Here is a 21,061-nt window from a genome sequence, read left to right as displayed (position 1 = left end):
CTGTCACTGCTTTACCAAACAGCAACTGGAACAAACTTTTCAAACATGGCCTGCTCTCATAGCTATTATGCAATAATACAAGACTTAATAGTGTATATCTTACCCTTAATTATGCAGGATGCATGATGTAAGTGTTTGGGGTGTTTTTGAAAGGAAAAACTCATATTATTACTACATAGTTTGTGTTTCCTTTTGGAGAAAATTGTTTACTCAGTGAGTTTGGGGATCTTCAAAACAAAAAACTTGAGTGTGGTAGTGCATAACCAGAGTACTGACTAAACGAGTAGCTCCTATCATGGGGAAACAAGATGACAAATTGCGTTGAATGATACTGATCTGATGTATAGTACACCTAAGCCATAAATGAGATGATGAAATCACTGATGGGTTCCTGCTTCCCAAGGGTTTGAACAACAAAACAATTCTCGTCCTATTTCTACTTCTGAGGGAAGACAATGAACCACTCCTTCAAACCTTCAAAAATTCTAGGGGAAGATGATGATATTCAGGGTCACCAGACCAAACATAACATAGCACTAAGTTCACAGTAGCAATTCTACTTCATCCACTGCTAAGTTTTATAGGGGACTATTTCTCTTGACACGCTGTAATTGTCTATTAAAAGGGTTAGTGCTTAAACAGGTAGTTAATGATGTGCTCTTCCATACAAGGGTAGAGGAGATGCTGCAGGCTTGTGCTTGCAGCTCAGGCACTTCTGATATTTGAATGGAAACACATACTTCACATACAGAGTAAGAGAGCTCACTTAACTCCCGAACTGGGGCATATTCCAAACTCTTAAAATAGCATGTTCCATTACTTCACCGTCCAATTTGAACATCCGAAGAGAACATCTAGCTCCTCCTGTTAAGTCTGTATTACAGATCTCAATTAAGAAGTCTGGGGAGAGCACAGCTGCCAGCCAAAGTTGATTTGAAGATAATCAATTGCCCTACGACTTTCCCACCCAAATAAGCAGAAAATGCCTACTTTCCAGTAAAATTCGGCTGCTTTTCAGTGCCCTCTTTGGAGGCAGTGAATGAGCACAGGGACATAAAAAGAGCCTTTCAGACTGCTGCATTTTCCTAAAGCTGATTATATAATATCTTAACATCAATAGGGATAGTACAGGCTACTGTGTAAAGTAGATTCTCTAAAGAACTAATTAGGTCTGCGATGAGCCTGGTCATTTGCTTCTAATACTCAAATTTTACACATATGTAGCATAGATGGGATGACAGTCTTGCTCTAAATTATGTAGTGTTCATCATTTTTACTCATGATTAATACAAAATGATATTACACAAAAGTTGTACTGTAGCATCATTTCATTACTGGCATTTTAAGACAACTGACCAAAAGTAAGTCAAAAAATGGAAAGCAGTTTGACATGGAATGCAAAATGGTAATTCAAGTGGGACTTCACTAGAGTAGCTGCTTATGCCAGCAATGTGCTGTGGGTTGTCTTAGTTACACAGGACAGACTCTATCTGATTAAGTACAACTGTATTACTGATAAATCTCTGAGCACCCATCCCTTCAAAAGAAAAGAGGAAATCCTTCTTAGTTTTGGCTTACAACCAACCATCTGGCTGCCTGTAGGGTGAGGAGAACATGAAATGCAAGGTGAAAGTAGGAGCAAGTGCTGGTGCTTGACAGACACCTACAACTAGATTTCCTCAAATCATCTGATGCACGCAGACAAGCCCCAAATGATTTCATACAAATGCACGTGATATTTGCTCTGTCAATTAATGACAGTTGTTTTTTTGTTATTTGTGGTTTCAAGTAACAACTGTGGTCAGATTAAGGGTTGGATGCCTAAGTAAGCGTCATGTAAGGCAGATTTTTAGGTATTTACCACTCAGCAAATGTTACAGCCTAATACAAAGCATCACCCAAGCACTGAACCAGCCTTTCTGCTTTGCTTTTAGCTGTATTCAGCACCCCAGCCTTCTAATGGACACCTTTCCCCTACTCCCATCTCCAGCAAAACTGCTCACTGGCACTTTGCTTGTAATGCAAGTTTCAGCTGCAAGCCTCTGTACGCTCACAGAGATGGGGAGAGCAGCATAATGGCATTTCTAGTCGTATAAATAGAAGGGGGACAGAGTTTAAACTGGTAAGCAGCTGTCCGTTGTGAGGCTGTGGGATGGAAACTGGGTGAGTGGGGAGGAATGGGAAGGAGAAGCTGTCAGTGTCAGGCAGAGGACACTGGTGAAGCAGTGAGCAGTCCTCTGGGAGGGGATTTCACCTGAACACCAAAAACAGCCAATCTCCCCTGGGGCCTGGAGTTTTACTGGCAAGACTTGGTATCAGACATGGTGACACACAATGTGCTCAGACAGGATGCAGACACGTAGGCTAAACCCAGCCAAATAGTTTTGGCTATAAAAAGCTCTCTGTTGTTTTACAGTGCCTTGGAACAGCATCAGTTTCCCGATAAACCAGATATTGGGCACACAGAGAGATGCTTGACACTGACTTCCAGAGAGAACAGAAGGTGGGTGTACCTGCATTTCGGTACCCTGATGTGCGATACTTAACTACACACACAAAGGCCTTTTGAAAAAATGAGGAGCACATCTTGCATAAACAGAGACTTCTCACAAACCAACTTATCAGATATAACACTATTCACAACCTGACCTTCTGTCGTAGGCATCTTCCAGTAGGAACTTGCGGTGCCTGTACATCGTGAACAGCGGGACCTCAGCTTCGGGGAAACACGAACACACACCTCTTCAGCCCTGGTTCAGGGAAAATGAAAGAACAGATATAAGAGCTGTCGGTGGGAATTGAAGAATAGTCAAGCCAATAATAATAATTTTGACTGCAAGGTCTTAAACAGGATTGTTGCACACCCAGAAAGAGCCCAGGGCTATGTATAGGCCGGTCCTATTTGATGTCACGTCTCGAATCAGGTTGTGTCAGTCACAACGGGTCAGACCACAGCGTGAGAAGAAAGTGATTCTTACTGCTGAACTAATTAAATTAATCAATGCACAAAAGAGATCACAACTGACAAAAAGTTAAATTTTCATTTAAATAATTTAAACCCTGAAGTGCTTTTATCATATATCTTAATATGATATGACCAATGCATTAGCCTAAACAGATAAGAAAGATACTAAAACAGAAAATAGTCTGTGGTCTTGAGTGGTAAACGAGAGCAGAAAGGGAAAAGCATCTGCTGATCTGACAGTCTCACACTACAGCATCCTGGGGGAGGAAACAAGTGTCGGAGAGGCTTTAGTATCCACACAGACATACGAAGTCTTGCACGCTGTGTCCAAGGGGTACCACTTGCCCCAGCAGTGGCATTTGGTATCATGATATCTGCCCCTCACTCTGAGATCCTAGAGCAGGTTGGCCTGATCCATTACCTGCAATTCAGCGATCAGACCTGCTCAGCACACAGGAGCAAGGTCAGGATGAGAAGCCATACCTCAAAAGGGCCCTGCCAAGGTGCAGCCAGCCCTGCGGTTCCTCTCCCATCGCTGTGCTGTTGGCTGCAAGGAGGCGAGCACGGCAGGGGCGAAGATTCGGGACGTCTGTTGGCACAAGGTGGTAAACAGAGAGGCCCCCAGGAAGGGCAACTTTGCAGGCTTTTTCTCAAGCGATCCCACCTGCCATCGCTGGGACAGGACTTTACGCTCCTCTAAACAAATTAATAATTCATTTCCAGCCCTGACATGAAGATTAACCCTGCCAATTAATTCCTTAATCTCTTGCTGCTGACAAGACTCACAGTTGCCATGCGGATGCTTGTCCACCGGGGCCTGAAGCAGGGATGCTCTGTTAGTTACCGCTGCGTCCAGGGTACGGCGTAGCCGATATTCAAACACACTCCGACTACACGAAGCAGGGCCGTATCTCACACCTCACCAATGCGCCCGCCAACACCTGATGGATTCCCTGAAAACAGCACGGACCTGAGTGACTGGGGCAGCTCTCGCGTATAGGAAACACGTTGACCCGTACGGGTCACTGAGCCATGACGTAGCTGTGCGGCTACGGAAAATGCTTCTTGGTCATTTCTAACACAATAGCATTACAAGTTGAACAGGACAGAAAGTTTTTGTTTCAGATGACTTGAAGAAATACTCAAACTTTCTCTTTCTGTCTACAATAAGCAAAATCTTGCTTTTTGGCTCGCTGCTGGAGGGAGAAGGAGCAGCCTTCTGCAAGCAGTTAGGAACTGGAGGTGTGATCTGCACCCACAGGAGCTGGGACGTGCGTGAAACACAACAGAGAGGGAAAGTGATACTCAGCCACCTTGAGGGCTTTCTGGAAACCAGCTAGGACAAATTGGGTCAATTTTCCTTTGTTTCTCTAGGTTTTGCCATATATAATTAAGAAGACACTGTCTATTAAGGTGTTTTGTGAAGTTAACTAATACTCAATAAAATCTATGAATAGCATTGAATTAAAGGCTACAAAACATCTCTGGACATACAAAGCAGGAAATTGCAGGTGTATAAAGTAAGCAAGCAACACAAAAAAAACAATTTAGTGCCTGTTCCAACTAGTCGGGCGGGTGGAACAAGGGAAGGTATTGCAAGGAGCAGTATGGGTTGTATAAACATGCAGCGTAAGTGGTGTTTACAGAGCTGTGCGGGGAGGCAGGCAGTACGGTGCACTGGACGGGACTCTGCTCCGTGCAGAACTTACGTAACATCTGGTTTGGGGTTGGGGTTTTGTTGTTGTTGTTGTTTCACACATTTGGGTTCAGTGCTCAATTACATACTGACCTCCCTTAGCCCAGGAGAGGCTGAGGTCACCCTGGTGCAATAGCAGGCCAGGCAGAGTGCAAAATAAAGTTTGAGTTTCCCTGCAGATCTCTGTCCACCTGCTCCTGGCAAACCTGGAGAAACATCTGCTGTCTGATTTGTGAAAGGGGAAACCATATTTGATGCAAAAATTGCATCCACCTGATTGGGGCAGCCAGTCTAACAGCTCCACTGGTGACTATTTCAGGTGTCATTCGAGACGGGTATTGATTCTTCAGCAGAGCCTTTATTTAAGGCATGTGGAAAAACCAAGCAAGATCTGAGGACTGAAAAAGTCAGAAGGACAGATCGCTACTCACTTAGTGGAGTCATCTTCAATGACACTGCCAGCGTCAATGCCGATGTCACGGGAGAACGTAGTCTTTGTTTCCTCAGGCTTTATTTCTAGAGGATTTGTCAGAAGGACAAAAAGCTTGCATCACCTTCTGCAAGGCTGCTGCCTGAAACGTGGCGGTTTCGTGCAGGACTCCTAAGCCGTCCTCGTTGATTCTTGGCGGTGTTTCCTTCACGAAGCCACGTGGTACCGATTCTCACTAGGATGTGGAGCTGGTGGTGTTGGAGGGGTTAATTTGCTGCTCTCTACAGGATCATTTGGCAGTTCCTCCTTTTCTGAAGTCTTCACGCTTTCTTCTAGGAACTCATACTATAAATAGCTCTTGGATGGGTGCCAGGTATGTATTTTTTTTCCTGACACTGCACTATCAAACGTGTCATACAACAGAGAGTACTGGCATGAGGGAAAAGGATGTAATCCTTCGGCTACGCACTGCAGGAGCTGGTAGGGAAGCCCCAGCAGTGGCAAGAGCACCATCCTTCACTCCTGCACACAATTTACGCTTCCAATTATTTACCAAATGCAACTTTTCCAAAGCCACACCAGATACTGCCAGAGCTCAGAGTTCTGCTGAAGCCATGCAGGTACATTTTGTGCCCCGGGCTCAGACGAGCCGATACATCACCCCCAAAAGCCTTGGTGCGCATTGCAGCTGGATCCCCCTGCCCCACTCCAACCCCTGCCTCTAGCACAGAGCAGCTCCATGTGAATCCACCTCCCACTGCTGTGCTGATCCTCCTTGACCAGCAACCATGGCAGTCATTTACATCTCCCATCATTAAGCCTCCTGTTTGATCACAGCCAGGCAGCCCTTCTGTGGAGCTGGCAAACATTTACAATCCAGGCATGTTGGGAGAACAACTTGAAGGCTATTTAGGGAGGATTCCTGTGCCTGTAAGAGTTAACAGTTCAAGGGGATCCCCGCCTCTGCCTGCAACCCACACTGCTGGATACACAAGAAAACCTTGCTTTGGGAGGGGAGGAGAAAGGCAGGAGAGAGAACAGCCTGGCCAGAAGGTCAGCGACATCAGCCTTGGCCTGGGATGTTTTCATTTAACGCAGGATGGCATTTGGGGATGGGCCAGGCTTGGTTCTCTACCATCCCCTGCCCCTCTCTCCATTCATTTACAGTGGTGCCACTTTGCCTGAGCGCAAACCACGGCCCACAGCCCCAGCAGCAGCCAGTCCTCCCTCCCACGCCTTCAATCCCATTTCACAGCTCCCTTCTCCCCAAACAGCTGCACGCCAGCCACTGCTCTTGCCTACGTCACAGCTACAAACCCCGAGTGAAAGAGCAGCTATTCTCTTGCCAGCCCTCAGCTGTTCAGTCCTTCCCTTCCTCCCTGCACCGAAATGTATTGCTCTTAAATCCCTGCACAGAGCAGGGGGCGGCAAACGAGCAGGATGCAGGCAGGGAACAAGGCTTCCTGTGCTCGCAGCACAAGCACTCGCTGTCACAGCTCTCCGTGCCAGCTCTACGCGTTTGAGCCAACGGCTGAATGAAATTAATAAGGCTGGGTCCCAGCCCCTGCTACGCTAAGTGAGAAGCAATCTTGCCATGGCTGGCATGCGTTCCTGGCTCGACGGCAGCCAGGGCTGGCAGGAGGCATCGCGGGACGCCAGGAGATGCCCCTGCTCGGGTGAGCCCCGGCAGCAGCCGGGCAGCCCTTCTGCCTGGGCTCTGGCACCGGGACACGCGGCTCGCACGCCGCGGTGACTGCTGCTGTGCCAACACTTGTTTGAGTAATGATATCCAAGCTGACGCCCGCAGAGATGTTTGCATTTTGCTCCCATGCACCTCAGGAGTGTTGTAATTGATCTCACAGCCTGGGATTTTCCCCAAGTCCTTAATGGTTTCGCAGCCTCACTTCCAGTAGGAGTTTTGCTCCCTTTTAACAGACTTCAGAGCAGCAACGCGTCACTTCTGTTCTCCAGAAGATCTTGGGCGTTCTGGGCTTTACAAATCCAGATGCCCGTTTTCTTCCTCTCATCCAGTCTCTTGGCAACATAACGCAACTAATTCACAAGAAAACCTGCTGCAGACATTGTTGGCTTTCTGCGTGGAAACTCCCAGTTCCTTTTGCTGTTCCTGGCTTAGGAACGCTTGTGGTTTCTGGCACGGCCCTCCCAGGTACAAAACCCGTACGACTGCTGAATCACGAGCCGTGCGGGGACTGACGCAAGGCGCCGCGCGGCCAGCTTTCCGAGGTGGCCTTTGGCTGGAAAATTCACACGGAGGCGGGAGGGGGGAGCACCAAAACCCTCCGCGGGGCTGCGGGGGCGGAGGGGTGGGCTGCGGGCCAGCGGCAGCCGGGAAGAGGTGGCCCCAGAGGGAGGGAGAGGGCTGCGTGGTTCGTGCGGCTCGGCCCGTCGGGGCTGGGCAGGGCTCATCTGTAAGGCTGCTCTTGCTCCGTGTGGTGGCTTTGGCCGGGGGAAGCAGCAAGAGGAATCAGCTGGGGGAAACAGCAGAGAAGATGCCACTCCGACTGCCCCACCTACACACACGTGGCGTCCCATTTTGTCACCCCACTCGCCCACCAGGGCACTCCTAGCAAATTATCAAGCAATATAAATAGAAACGTTGTCTGAGAACGAAACAGTGAGCAATGGTTGGTCTTAGAGCAAGGACACGCTGGAAGGAATTTGTTTTTTCTGCGCTGGCTCTCTAACAACCCAAAGGACCCACGCTGCGGCAAACATCTGAAATCAACAGCTGGAAGTCGGAGCCGCTTCCCCCTTTATGTCTTTTAAAGCAGAAAGGAAAAGAAAATGCTACAGACAACCTCTGCCATCGCCAGGCAGTAGGAAAACACGCTGAGCGGCTCCGGTTCCGAGATGCTCTCCAGCACGAGCAGGGCTGCTGCCTTTTGAGAGGACAGAGGTGTGACACAAACCGAGCAGCACCAGAAGAACTTCCTGGCTGCAGAGCTGGAAAAGGACCGCAGCTAGGTGGTGGGGCTGGCATCGGTGTAAACAGGCAGCCCAGCCACCTCACGCAGCCTTAGTCACAACAATAAGCAGTCACGGCCTATTGTACCAAACCCAGCGTTCATCAGGTGCTGCCCTGTCATCCGTGTGAGTAATAATAACAACAACAATTAATGCTTCAAACGTGAACAAGTCTGTCCTGCTCTTATAAAAGGAAAAATATTGCTGCCCTTATTTTAAGGATGGGAACCCGAGATAAGCAAAGACGATGACCTAATCGTTGTTATTCTCTGGAGGAGACGATCACTTAGGGTGTTTTGGTGCTTGGTTAATTTAGGTAATTATTTTTGTGATCCGCCCATAAGTAGAGCAACAGAGACAAAGATTTGGAAATGGAGAACAGGCCTAAGACTGTGCTGCTGTGTAGGCTACCGAATAGTCTTCTCTTTACCTGTGACATGAGGGAACAGATAAAGGAGCTTTGGGGAAGAAAAGTGGAATATGATGGGTGAACACCCCCCAGCTCAGATCTTGGCTCCAGACCTTGCAAGCACCACAACATTCATGCACCCTGCCCTAAAGCTTTTGGTGTCAGGGACAAACACAAAAAGGGGGCAGCGATTTTAACAGCTCTCTGCCCTTCTCATAAGCCTGTCCTGGAAAACTCTCCAAATACAGCTTACTGATCGATCCTCGTTACATTGTCCTGCTCTGTACCAAATTCACTGCACGCAGTCTGCTACCACTTTTACCCATCTCATAGTTCTTTCTATCAGGTACTAAATTCTTCTGCTCTTAGCTTCAGACACCCAGGTTCAATCCCTTTATAAAAGCCAAGGTTTAAGCCTTTATACCCAAATCTCCAAACACTTGAACAGCACTACAGTAATCCTCCTAACACGTATCCACCAATCCTAGAGTCAGCCCACAATCCCAATATAGCAGTTGTTACTTCTCGCGGCCCACAAGGAAGTCAGGGAATTCCCACATCCCTGTCCTGCTCGCTGGCTGCTGAGAGGGACAGGGATGGGCCATGAGCAGCACTAGCTTCTGAGCAGTGAAGGAACCATTTCACCCCGTGTCCACCTCCGTCACGTTTCTGTGACTGATGCCAAGCTAGAGAAAAGTGCAGTTAACGAGGTATTCATAAAGCTCCTGACTCACACCAACTTATTGGTGACTTTGCCGGAAAGGAACCTAGCCACCTTCCCAGATCCTAAGTCCGGTCAGAGTGACAAGGCGCAGCTCGTAAGAATTTGTCACACAGGCAGTTTCATCCCAGTGCTAAGCACAGCTGTCCTCAGAGGTCACGGCGGAGACCTTTGATGCTGGCGTATGACAGAGGGAGACAGGCAGTTTTGTGGGACAATCCACCCTTCCCCAGCCTGCAACTTTTCCCACGCGCACCTCCACCCTCACTTCAGACCTGGGTTGTGCAGGCAGGCTGAGAGCTGCTGGAGCATCGAAACGGGTGACACAAGCAGCAGGATGACTTTGGCACATGCTGCTCCAAGCTCTGTGCAATCCTACCCAGGAGCTGTCAAAGCTCTTGAATTTTGCAAAAGAGGTTGCAAAGCTGCGAGAGGCCTTTGAAATCACAGCCCTTGAAAAATCACTCCAAAACGTGTCTGGTTTTTGTTTGCTGACAAAAAAAGACGAGTAGAATATCACCACTGTCAGCCACACACATCGAACGTGGAAGAAACAGGCTGTTTTCTCCATCCTCCTGCCCTGCTAGGCAAATTCACTGAAGTTCAGGAGATCATGTGCTCTCGTGCAGGTTGGGGCTGGTGGACAGAGCGAGGGAGGATGGAGGAATTTCAGGTCTCGGTTTGGACATGCAGTCCAGCAATGCCAAGTAAAGAAATCTCAGTGGGTTTGAGCAATGAGCAGATCTGACAGGGAGCCATGAGAAAAGGGAAGCTCAAAGGGAATCGGGAACGCATCCAAACTCCATCAGACTCAAGCAGGTCTTTTCCAGCATCCAGCAAGTCAAATCACTGGTCCCGAAGCTATTCTTACCCCGACCCTTGTCTCATTATATTGTCAGCGCTGTGATTTGCTCCATTGTGCCTTTCCTGAGCCAGCTGCTCTGAAGGAAAGGTAGGTGGTAATGACTGTGTCTGTCTGCAATATCCTTCCAGGCTCAGAAGCCCACGAGTCTGGCACATGCCCAGACTAACCCAATTCCCAGGAATTACCAACCTCACCTCATTCCCAGGAAGGAGCTTCTGATGGAATGGCAGCATCCTTCCACCAAACTCAGTTCTTTTAATTCGGGACAGACTATTGTGCCTTCCTTCTGTCAGTTTTCTCTCTTTCCAGACTACAATCCACCAGCAAGGACTAGGACAGCAGGGAGAAGAATATCTCTTTGTAAAGGAGAGAGCAATGATCTTCCATCCCCAAAACCATACCAATCCCCACCTTGGCACTCTGTTGTCAGCTGCAACCTAATAACTGACTTAACTAGCTTCCATCACACACATTAGAAGCAGCACATTTCTTTGGATTTCTATTTCAAAGTGCATTCAGAAATTAGCCATTAATTGCAGAACTGGTGATAAAGGGATCAAGAGAATCCTGCCAGCAGCCAGACAACAAAGTATTAATTCAGTGCATCAGCAGTTCCCACCACATTGCATCACATGCTCTGCTCGCAGCCTGCAGAGGCCCCTTTTCTCCCCAGCAGCTCCTGGCCTACAGCAGACCTCTTTGCTCAGCTCCTGCACTCGGTTTGGCACAGCGGGAAGCTGTTAATCATCTCTGCTCTGCACACACACGACCTGGTTGGCCTCGCTTTGCAGACCAACCGAATCAAGCTGGTTTTATTTCACCACGTAAGTGATATAAAAGAGCAGCCCTGTGCAGCAAAGGGCTGATGGATCAGATTGAAATAGCAAACTAATGCTGGTCTATCCAGGCCACTAAGAATCAGAAATCAGATTAGGGAGAAGTCACTTACTGCACTGTCCTCCACGCAGGCATTACTCAGGGGATGTAATGGAAGTGGAAGGCCTATTAGAACTGAAATGACCAAACGACGCTAAAACGCAGGGCGAAGTCTCCGGTAAGGCACATCGTGTACAGGGTACACTGTTGGGCAAGGGCTGAGAGCAGCAACATTTAATTACCTCCAAACACAACGCCTTCATTACTCACTTCAACTACTGGATCAGGCCAGGGTGCAATACTGTGCTGCACACAGATGGATCTGAAAGACCCAGTACAGGTGGGCAGGAAGGAATGGGCTTTCTTGAAAATGAAATACCTCTTGAAAACAAAAAGGATTTTTCTTCTGGATTAAAAAAAAAATACATTTTCCTCCTCTTCTGCAGAATATGGATCATTTCACTCCTCACTTGAAGATCATCTTGATCTTGTCAATGAAGAGGAGCAAGGACATACACTAAAAATGTGCTGTTAAATTTATATCACACTGTCCATGAAATAGGAGCTACCTGTATGTCTTATTTTGGTACAGCACCTTGCACATGGGGTCCTGATCCCTAACGTGGAATAATTCTGAGGTCTCAGACATAGTGGCAGAATCTGGCCCTACATGGAAACAGTGTTCTTAAGCTGAAACTGTTCTTGGATGTGACCATCCAGATGGAAACAACCCTGTTTTCAGGCAGATTAAGAGCTAAAGTTTGCACTGATGGAAACTGGGCTGGACAGCGTGAGAAGTGTCTGAGGCAGCTATTTGGGTGTTAAAAGCCGTGACCAGAGCCATAAATTGAATGGGAACCTACAAGAGCAGGAGCTAATCTGTGAAGCAGCCTGTGAACAAGAAAAGAAGGGAGCACCAACACGCCCCAGCTCAGCCTCCTGCAGCAGGGCAGGTGCCTCTCTGGGGGTACAGACTCCAGGTCATTCAAACGGTCCCTTAGGAAATAACCTGAAACTGAGTCAAAAAGGTTCGGAAGACTTCTGCAGCTCCAGCCCACAGCTAACACGACTCTGCTCCTGTCCTGCCGGCCAGGAGACTCCTCTCTACGGCTCAGAGGTGCGAGCACCGTCCACAGCTCCCTGCTCCGAAACTGGCTTGCTGGGCTCACTGTGGAAGGACCTTTGCAGTGCCCTTGTTTGAAAAGAAAACCAAAATCCCCATGTTCACTGATGGTGTGTTGATCTGCCCCAGCTGACGGTATCAGCAGCATACAGGGAGCTGGGATATTAGAGGGTCTGGAGCAATCTCAGCTTTCAGGCTTTGGTAAGCATCGGGAGAAACACACTGACTCCCAGCCAAAACCAACAGTGCTCGCTGTATATAAATAGTTGATTTAAAAAAAAAAAAAAAAAAGAACTGTCAAAAATCTTCCTTTACTATCAACCATACATCTTAGAGTACCACAAAGCTAATGTCTGGAGGGAATAAAACAGAGTTCTTGATCAAAATCCAATCCTATTATTTTCCAGCTTGTGGAACAGAGACAAAGCAGCGTTTAAGTGTCTATCATTTACCACTGACCTTTGAACAGAAATTTTCTGACAGCCCTTGTTTGTGTTTCCATCGGCGATGGGCTGTTTCACAGATTGCCGGCTGTGTGCTGCAAACGCAGCGAAGCATATGTGAGCCCACAGAGGTTTCGGGTTTTGCAGTCATCCGAATCCTAAGGTAGTTTAAATATCGTTTAACTGTCTACCACGTTAATGCTTTGAGAATCACACAATCCAGCAGAGAAGACAAATACTGCACAGGCTGAAGTGGTCATTGCTGGGTGCAAGCAAAGCAAAGCAGTCCACTCCTCTCTGGTCCCACAGAGCTTAAAATATGAACCCGGCAGGATTAATTCCCCCAGGGGAAAATTAAAGAGTCAACAGTGCTTTCTGCAAGTGACAAACACACTTCTGAAAAAAACAAGAAATGTACCTCGAGTAATTAAAATCAAATATTATTAATCACAGTCAGCTGAAATCACAAGGACCTGACAGCAGTGTAATGAACAGCGAGTCTTGCAGGAAATCTGACGGGGTTAAAGTGTTAAGCATTTTCTAACTGGCTGATGCAACTGAGAAAAAAATTTTGAAAAGATGTGAAATCTAGAAATAATACTGCTGAGAACAAGTTGTTTGGAATTTAAATACAATTTTGCCAAGGATTTGCTCAAATATAATTATAGAGAAGTCCTTAATTATGTGATAAACTCCATTAAATAGTTTTAATCATTATTAAAATACCCTCCTTTTATGTTAAATAATGCCTTAAAATAAAAATAAGCCTCCAATTTTGTGCAATTTTACAAAATTCTGCTGGAAGCCAACAGCAATATTTCAACCTCCTGCCCAGTGCCACTTGATCACAGTTTCACACGGCTGCTCCTAACGATCTGCCTTGAGAGGCTGCAGCAACTCGAGGCTGTGAAACAAAACAACTTGTAAAAACAGGGGAAAAAATTAGATTTACAGGAAAAAAAAAATCTGAGAGTGCTCACGGGTCGAGGATGCCCCACTCATTCAGCCAGCCCGTGCGGGGCTGCATCCCAGCCAGGCTCTCAGCTGCTCCCCGCAGCATGGCCAGGCTCAGTGCTGCCTGGCCCCAGAGCTCAGGGGGTTTGGTCCAGCCCTGGCTGTGCCCCCCCCAGTGCTCGGTGCTGCCGGCACTGAGAGTGAAAGAGGAACCAGAGATGGTTTTCGGAGAAAAATATTTCCTTTTTGCAAGTCACATCTGTGAGGGTTAGGTCAGCCCACAGAAAGTTTCTCTGACAGATATCTCGGCAGCCCCACGAGGCAGCCATCTCCGTGCTGCGTGAACACAAGCCTCGCTTCTGGGAAATGCAACGTTTTCGTTCCTGGAGACAGCCAGGGCACCAAGAGACAACTCCCAGCAGCGTGGCGTGAACCCCACCTTTCCAAGCCTGCTGACCACACTGAGATACAGCCCTCCCAGCTTGGGTGGCATCCCAGAAATACGAACGTGAGTAAGCACTGCCTGTTTCTTTCCTCAGATAAAGCCTCAGATAACAGGCTCAGATGCGTGCCCAGGTCATTGCAACTTCAAGATCACAACACTGCAGCTGCAAAAAACTGTCCAGGACTCCTTTTTTCAACCTGGAAGCCCATCACAAGCTCTGCAGCTGCTACGCTGGCTATTTTCTAGATTTAATTTCCTTCCCTCTCCCCCAACTCTGAGATGTTTCCTTCAGCATCCCAAGGCATTACCCCAGTGTGTTAAAGGCTGAGTTGTGTTTCTGATGAACTGTGGGGTCATTTTTCATCACATTCGTGTGGCAACGCAGGGCAGTTGCTCTGTGATTCGAGCCCCATTTCAGCCACACTAATCGGTCTGAGCTGTGAAGAAACCCCCGGTCTTTCAAAACATCCACGTGGTTTCCACCAGCAGATTATATTGCAACAGGAGGACATGAGTTTGTATTTCTTCATACTACAGCACTGCCTGAAAACAAACAAACAAACAAAAAAAAATTTTACGACTTCAGGGTAAGGAGGAGGGAAATGTGAAAAAATAAATTGCAGCCTGAATATTAACAGAGCTCCCAGCAGATGTGAAGACCACTGCCCAGGATGGCCACTGACCCTGGGGATGGGCAGCTTCACAGATGCTAAAGAAAGAAGAGACCAGCAAGGTATCTACAAAGCCAGAAGCAGTTTTCCTTTTCCTACGTGCTGGCACCAAACGAGAGAGGTGCACATAGAAATGTGGCTGTGTTTGCAGGGAGGAGATGCTGCCCAGCTGAAGCAGCAGCTTCCCAGCAGCGCAGCTCTCCAGGGCTCTCCTCAAGGCTGCGCTGCTTTGACCTCATTTTACCTACGCTGCTGCAAAGCCCTGAGCCAGCACTGAAGGGTTGCAGCCCACTTTATGGCTCGTGCCGGGTGTGAACAGCGGTGCACAAGTGCAGATCACTCTGGTTTTCATTCAAGAGAGCTGACTCACCAGCCACGGTCCCAGAGAGCCCGCTGGGTTCTGGACATCAGCTCCTGTTCCCGGGAGTCCCACAGCTATGGGGTTATCAGACAGACACACGATGCTCCTCTGTTTTCTTTATGGCTTCGTAGGCAGACTGGTGCCGCAGGAGCAGACAGATGTGAGCGGTAAGAACGGAGGGAAGATCCTGAGATAAGTACGTGGGGCCTGGTCTGGAGCATTTGATTTTCATCCATCCTAGAGCACAGCACGCTGGCAAGGCAGAGTGTCACTTGGCAATTTTTAGATGACATTTGAGACAATCTCCCCCTGCAGAAGAGAGGGGATTTTATGTTCCAAAAATGTCACTGAAATGTTCCTGCCAGTTCATCTCCTGTTCATGATGTAGGAAGATGTCAGAGGCTAATTTCCTGACAATGCACACTAAAACGGACCAGAAAACCAGTAGATTTCTTCTTTTCAATTATAGCCCTAGGAAAGGATTTTTTTTTAATTTATTCTTTTGGTCATCATTCCTGTATTTCCCAATGCAAGTGTTTCAGAAACTCACATTGAAAAGCCAGATCCTCAGAGAGGTTTGGGCACCTAACTCGTGCAGACATCCTTGCAGCTGAGCACCAGAAGACCACTGCAGTGCTCCTGGTTTCGGACTCTGACAAGTCAGGAAAGAGCAAAGAGAGATGAGGGAGAAAACCCAGCCTTGCACACATTTAGTCACAAATATAATCCTTACTTGCCTGAGAAAAGTATTTAATCTTGCAAACCACGTGAGATTAGAAGTCGGCTTCCAAGGCTTTCCTTTACAGAAAGTTGTTAACATCTAGCGCTGTTTTCCACCGCCTACCGGGGCAGCTAACATTTTCCCAAGGCTTTCAGGACTATCAAGAAAACTTTGGATTCCAAAGAATGAAAACAATCCACTTTAGTTTTCCTTTCTGCAGATGCCCGGTTCTCCAGTCCTAGTGAACGACCAAATTCCTTGCAGAAGAAATTTAATCACTCACAGGGAGCCCATACTGAACAGATCACAATATTTGTTCTCTGATCCCTTCTCGAAGACGTCATCGAGCTTAGAGCACACCGACTTCTCATGACTAATCTGCACAGAAATACCATCCAGGAAGCTCTTTCCAGAGAACAGGAAAGTGCAAATACTCTGCTCCGATTTCCAGCTAAACGGGCGTGTGACGTTGTGTTTTAATTTTATGTTAAATGTCCTAGCCAGAAATCTCATGTGGCAGCTGGGCCTGAGAATTCTGTAATATGATAATTAAATGTCTGCCTATAAACAAAAATGTTTGTATTACAAGTGCTTTCCCATGGCATTTAACTATGCAGCATGAATCAGATGCAGGCACAGAAGCAGTTTTTCTTGGGTGTAAGCAAGTCTCCTACTCTATATCCCAAGAGGAATAGAAAGGCAACGTGGGATCTTTTCCCAGCAGTGTTGCTCAGCACAGACATAGCAATAATAATAATGACATCTATTGCATTTATACAGTACATATATCTTTTATTCCAAAGAATTCTCAAATTACAAATCTATCTCAGGATTTGAGAGTGCTACTGTATCATGGGTCGATTGCAACAGCAAAGTCTCCTGCGGACTTTGCAGAGTCTCTGGCTCCTCTTTTTGAAAGGAATGCAAAGGCTGGTACCAAAACCTCTGCCATGGGGAAAAAATCCCACGCCACTAAATCCAAAAGAGTGCCACAGCCAGCTGGAAGCACCTGCTGATGGCTGGGATATCACCTCCAGGGAGGCATCCACACTGGAGACTTGATCCAGGCTGTGCTCCCTCTTCTCCTAATACAGACCAGGCAAGGCCTGCACGGGAATCTGCCAGCAATTTTTCATTATCTAGGTGTTGAAAGGTTGGGATAAACCTGACAGCAAAGAGCAATAATGCAGGGACCCCGGCTGCTGGCTCTGCCAGTGGCTTTGCTCTTTTACATCCACGGGCTCTCCCCTTTGGGTGCAGCACACAGCCGCCATGGGCTGGACCCTACTACGAAACCCTCCCCAAAATCGAGGGGCAGTGCAGGGGATCCCAAGGGCTCCAAGGTGACCCAGACGAGCGATGTGCTGGTGCTCACGTAACCTCGCACGCGAGCTAACCAACTCTGACAGACAGCAGAGCACGTAACTCGAATAACCAGAGGCCTGACTCGGATCTATCGACCAGCTTACCCCAGCGTAGAGCCACTGCCTTCTGCTGAAATACCGCCAAGGTTGCACAGCTTCGGGAGAGTCCGGCTGTAATTTTGCCTACCGAAGGCAGGGCCACATTTTAAGCGAGAACAGATTTAATTAGCGCTATTTGAACATGATGAGTTGAAGAATTAGGAAAGGGGAAAAATAGAGAAAGACAGAGCTGCAACAACTATAAATTCTAATCTCCCCACTGTGAGCTTAAAAAATGCGGGAGATTTGAGGAAGGGAAGAGAAATTACGAAAGGGAAATAATGTCTCTCCTAACAAGATAATGCAGGGTTTGGGAAATAAAACCAAATAGAAAAAGCCTGGAGTTAAGAACCCCGCTGCTTAAAAGCAGCGCTGAATTCCCATCACTGCAGGTTATAATGGAGTGGTTCTGCTTTGCTTTGTATTTAACATTCTGCATTTCGCTCCCGTTCACAGACCTCTGCGGAAAGCCAAGTTTGGCTGTGGGATTACGGTGCGGTGGCTGATGACCACATTAGCCATCTGGTCTCTTGCAGGTCCGAGCACAAGTCCAGGTCTTTCTCAGCCAAGAGTTGTTGGCTAAACGAAGTGACATTTCTGATTTGCGTGTCAAACTGTTTCCGCTGCTGCACGCACGTGAGCGTAGCCGCAGTTTGCTGCTTGGCACGGCTGAATTGCGTTCGAGACCTGCAGGAAGAAGACTTCCAGCCGAGACCAGCCGCTAACGGCTCACCTGGCAGGGCTGCTGCCCGTGGCCTAGGCGGCGCTTGCCAAGTCCAGACAGGGCCTGTGATGGATGAAGAACACACGCAACAAGTCCAGCCATGGCTAAACGGACTCCAATGCCTGGCCTCGAGCCAGCAGAGGCAGTGCCACACGTTTCACAGCACATGGGAGAGGGAAGGTGATCGTGTACCTCCAGCAACGGACCCGGCTCAGCGCCTGAGCTCCCTTTATTTATGGGAAGCGTGGTCTGCCCATGGCTCATGCTCCAGAGAACTAAATAGTCAGTGACGTAAACTCCAAATGATGCCTGAAATTAGACCAAAATAGAAAAAACTCATTCTAATAATTGGCAACAGGCAAGAACTGTTATCTGCTTTAAATCAGAGCAGAAAGGAATGAACCAGCTCCCAGCTGACCAGCTGTGTCATGGAAATGCCTTCGGTGCCCAAGGGAGCACAGCACAAAAAGGGAAACAGCCCGGCAGAGAGCTGCCCATGTCAGAGGGACTCCTTCCTCCAGCCTCAGCCAGCTGGAAGAAACATCCACAGAGAAACTCCAGAAGCAGCATTTCCTTTGGAGTCTAAAAGATTTCTTCGGTGTCCGCTAGAAAAACAGTTTTGAGAACCTATTTACTGGGGCCGGCGGTAGCCCTAGCACACTGCCCAGTGCCTCAGGCTGCTGCAGACAGACGGATGGATGGACAGACGGCCGCTGGATCACTGCCCGGCCAGCAGCCAGCCCACAGCTCTGCGCCTGCTCTGCCGTTCCATCTCACAGCTCTTCCTAACTTTGAGCCACAATCCTGGATACTTTCCTCATCTTTACATCCCCAGTCCTGCACCGAAAGACTCAGCTTGCTTACACCGCGGTGGGTCTGAGGGAAGAACACCCAGGGGATACTGATGAGCTATGTAATGGCTCATCAGTAAAAAAATAAATAAATAAAACCATTCTGCACAAGGGAAGCACCCGTGGTTTCTCCACCATCACTTCAGAAAAGCAGACTGACTGATGGCATACCCTGGACCAAGCGAGGAGTTCCTGCAAAGCATACGTGTACACGCACCGTGCCCACAGTCCTGAGCAAGAAACCAGGCCAGCTTCCAGACTATTTATAGGTCTTGAAAAAGAGCCAGGACTCCCAGATAATGCACAATTTAACATTGTGCAAAGTCATTAAGCCTCACAATATTGACTGCACAGCCCTGACCTGGTACCAGCACACGAGCAGTCCACCAGACCTCGGTAGATCAGTTCACGGACTCGCAGACACACTCAAATACCCCTGCAAGCCGACTGCAACCTGGAATACAAAACACGAGTTGTTGAAAGTGGTACAGACAAAAACGTACTTTGGAAAATACAATCATAAAATTTAACACAGGCCTTTGCAAAGAAGCCTGAAGGTAGAGGCATGAGTCTGCATTTTGCCTTGCACAAGGGCTCTCCTCTGTCCCCCCACCCCCTTTATTTATCATAAGGAAATATTCTACATTTTCCCATTTTATTTTATATTATTTTTGACTCTGTTTTGAAGGAAGCTCAGTTCTTAGCCCTCCAACAGCACCACAGTGCATCACACAAGCTGAAGGCCTTCGCAAACAGCCCCGGCTGTTAATGTGGATGAGGTTGGTGGTATAAATGAAAATAGTTCCTTGTACCCTTGGACTTTCTTTAGCCTGTCTGATGGAGGAGATTAAGGCAATGCAAGAGGAAGTAAAAGTTCACAAACGGATGATTTGTGAAGGGATTTCCACAGGTTAGCTTTTATTTAAAGCTTTCTCAATCATCTTATCTTGCTGGGCTTTAAAATTGGAACAGTCACCTTGGCACCTACATCCATTCCCTGAAGTGTAGTTATAAAAATGGCTGGGGAGGCCACTCGAGTCACCAGGGCACCGCCAGCCATCTGCTGTGCTAATGAAGGCAGATAATCGGCGGGCAGTTGAGGCAGGCATCGCAACCTGGCTGAAACAAGGTCTGTGCACTACAGCCCTTCTTCTAAGAGTCACAGGCACCGCAATCCAGCAGATCCCCAATTTTCAGCTTCTCAGAAGGGCTTTTATAGACCTCTAGATTGTAAGATGACCTTGAAACATGACTGAAGCACAACAGAGACAGCAATATCTACTTGGTTCTGCCAAGAGCCTCAGTTACGAGTTCCGAAACCTAAATTCCCTTGCGCCCTTCCCAGCAGAGGGGCACTCCATCACACAGGACCCCACGTGCAGCAAGTCAGGAGTGGCTTCTAATACCTGGCCAGGGATGTCAGTGCCTGGAGTTATCTGCACTCCATTTCCCCACCCCATTCCCACGCAGGTATTTCTACAAGGTCTGAGATTTCTGGATGAAAAGTATCAGCTCCGTTCCAAGGGGTGTTACTGCTCGGGAGCTTAGTTAGCCCAACGCTCTGGGAGTTTCGCTGAGCTCATTGGAGCTCTACCAAAGAACAATCTGACCTGAAACCTCCTACCTTGGCTGGTGAGTAAAGCCGCTAATACAGCTTCATTCAGCCAGACCCAGGATATCTGACTTCAGGCCCCCTGTTGCACCCTAAAGCCTACAAGGATCTCTGTGAACAGCCAGTAAAGAGCACCACCCAACCCTGCGTGCCAACACAAGAAGGCTCACAGGGAGCAACTTGTGTGTGGGCCATGTTAGCACTTTAAGAAGTGCTATTTGTCCTTTTTTTCCCTTAAAATCTTTACTACAGACTGAGCAAATTGCATTTCATCACTGTCCACTACCGCTTTAACAAAAACAAGTTATTTTAATTAAAAAGTGGATACAAAGCCTGAAACCCCAAGCGATGGATAGACAGGTAGACATATTGACTGAAGGCGCCTCGGCTGTTTCGGTGCTGTGCCATTTTCTGACTCTGCAGCAAAAAGCTGTCCCCTGAGTGGCAAGCAGAGAAATACGTTTGATGTCTGTAGTTATCTGCGGCTCCGATTCAAGTCATTCCAAATCATTTCCAGTCCCACACCACAGAGACCTTCCTCTGCCACAAGGGGCTACGCGCATCCAATCTCCATGCGTTTACAGTTTGTAACTGTAGCTGTCTAGTAATGCTCTACATATGGGCTTGAAAGAACATTATTGACAGCATATTGCTTAAGCTGGGTAAGAAACCACTTCTCAACCTGTTTTCAACCTCATAATTCAGCAGTGTCCAAATTAATTTTATGATAATCTCATGCATCAATA

At 47.7% G+C, this 21,061-nt stretch overlaps 1 protein-coding gene across 1 annotated transcript in view; it reads right to left on the bottom strand.

Moving 5' to 3' along the window:
• Positions 1 to 21,061, bottom strand: part of LOC106036443 (protein FAM169B) — a 269,050-nt gene that overhangs the window by 61,616 nt on the left and 186,373 nt on the right. Inside the window, exons 25-28 of the mRNA XM_067003776.1 lie at positions 14,954 to 19,157; positions 5,093 to 14,455; positions 3,752 to 3,918; positions 2,650 to 2,750 (exon numbers count right to left, since the gene is read on the bottom strand). The gene's annotated coding sequence lies outside the window, so the exon portion shown is untranslated. The remainder of the gene's footprint in view (positions 1 to 2,649; positions 2,751 to 3,751; positions 3,919 to 5,092; positions 14,456 to 14,953; positions 19,158 to 21,061) is intronic.

Source organism: Anser cygnoides, chromosome 11 (genome assembly GCF_040182565.1).
Source record: "Anser cygnoides isolate HZ-2024a breed goose chromosome 11, Taihu_goose_T2T_genome, whole genome shotgun sequence".
Classification (NCBI taxonomy): Eukaryota; Metazoa; Chordata; class Aves; order Anseriformes; family Anatidae; genus Anser; species Anser cygnoides.
This window is presented reverse-complemented; position numbering and strand designations above follow the sequence as displayed.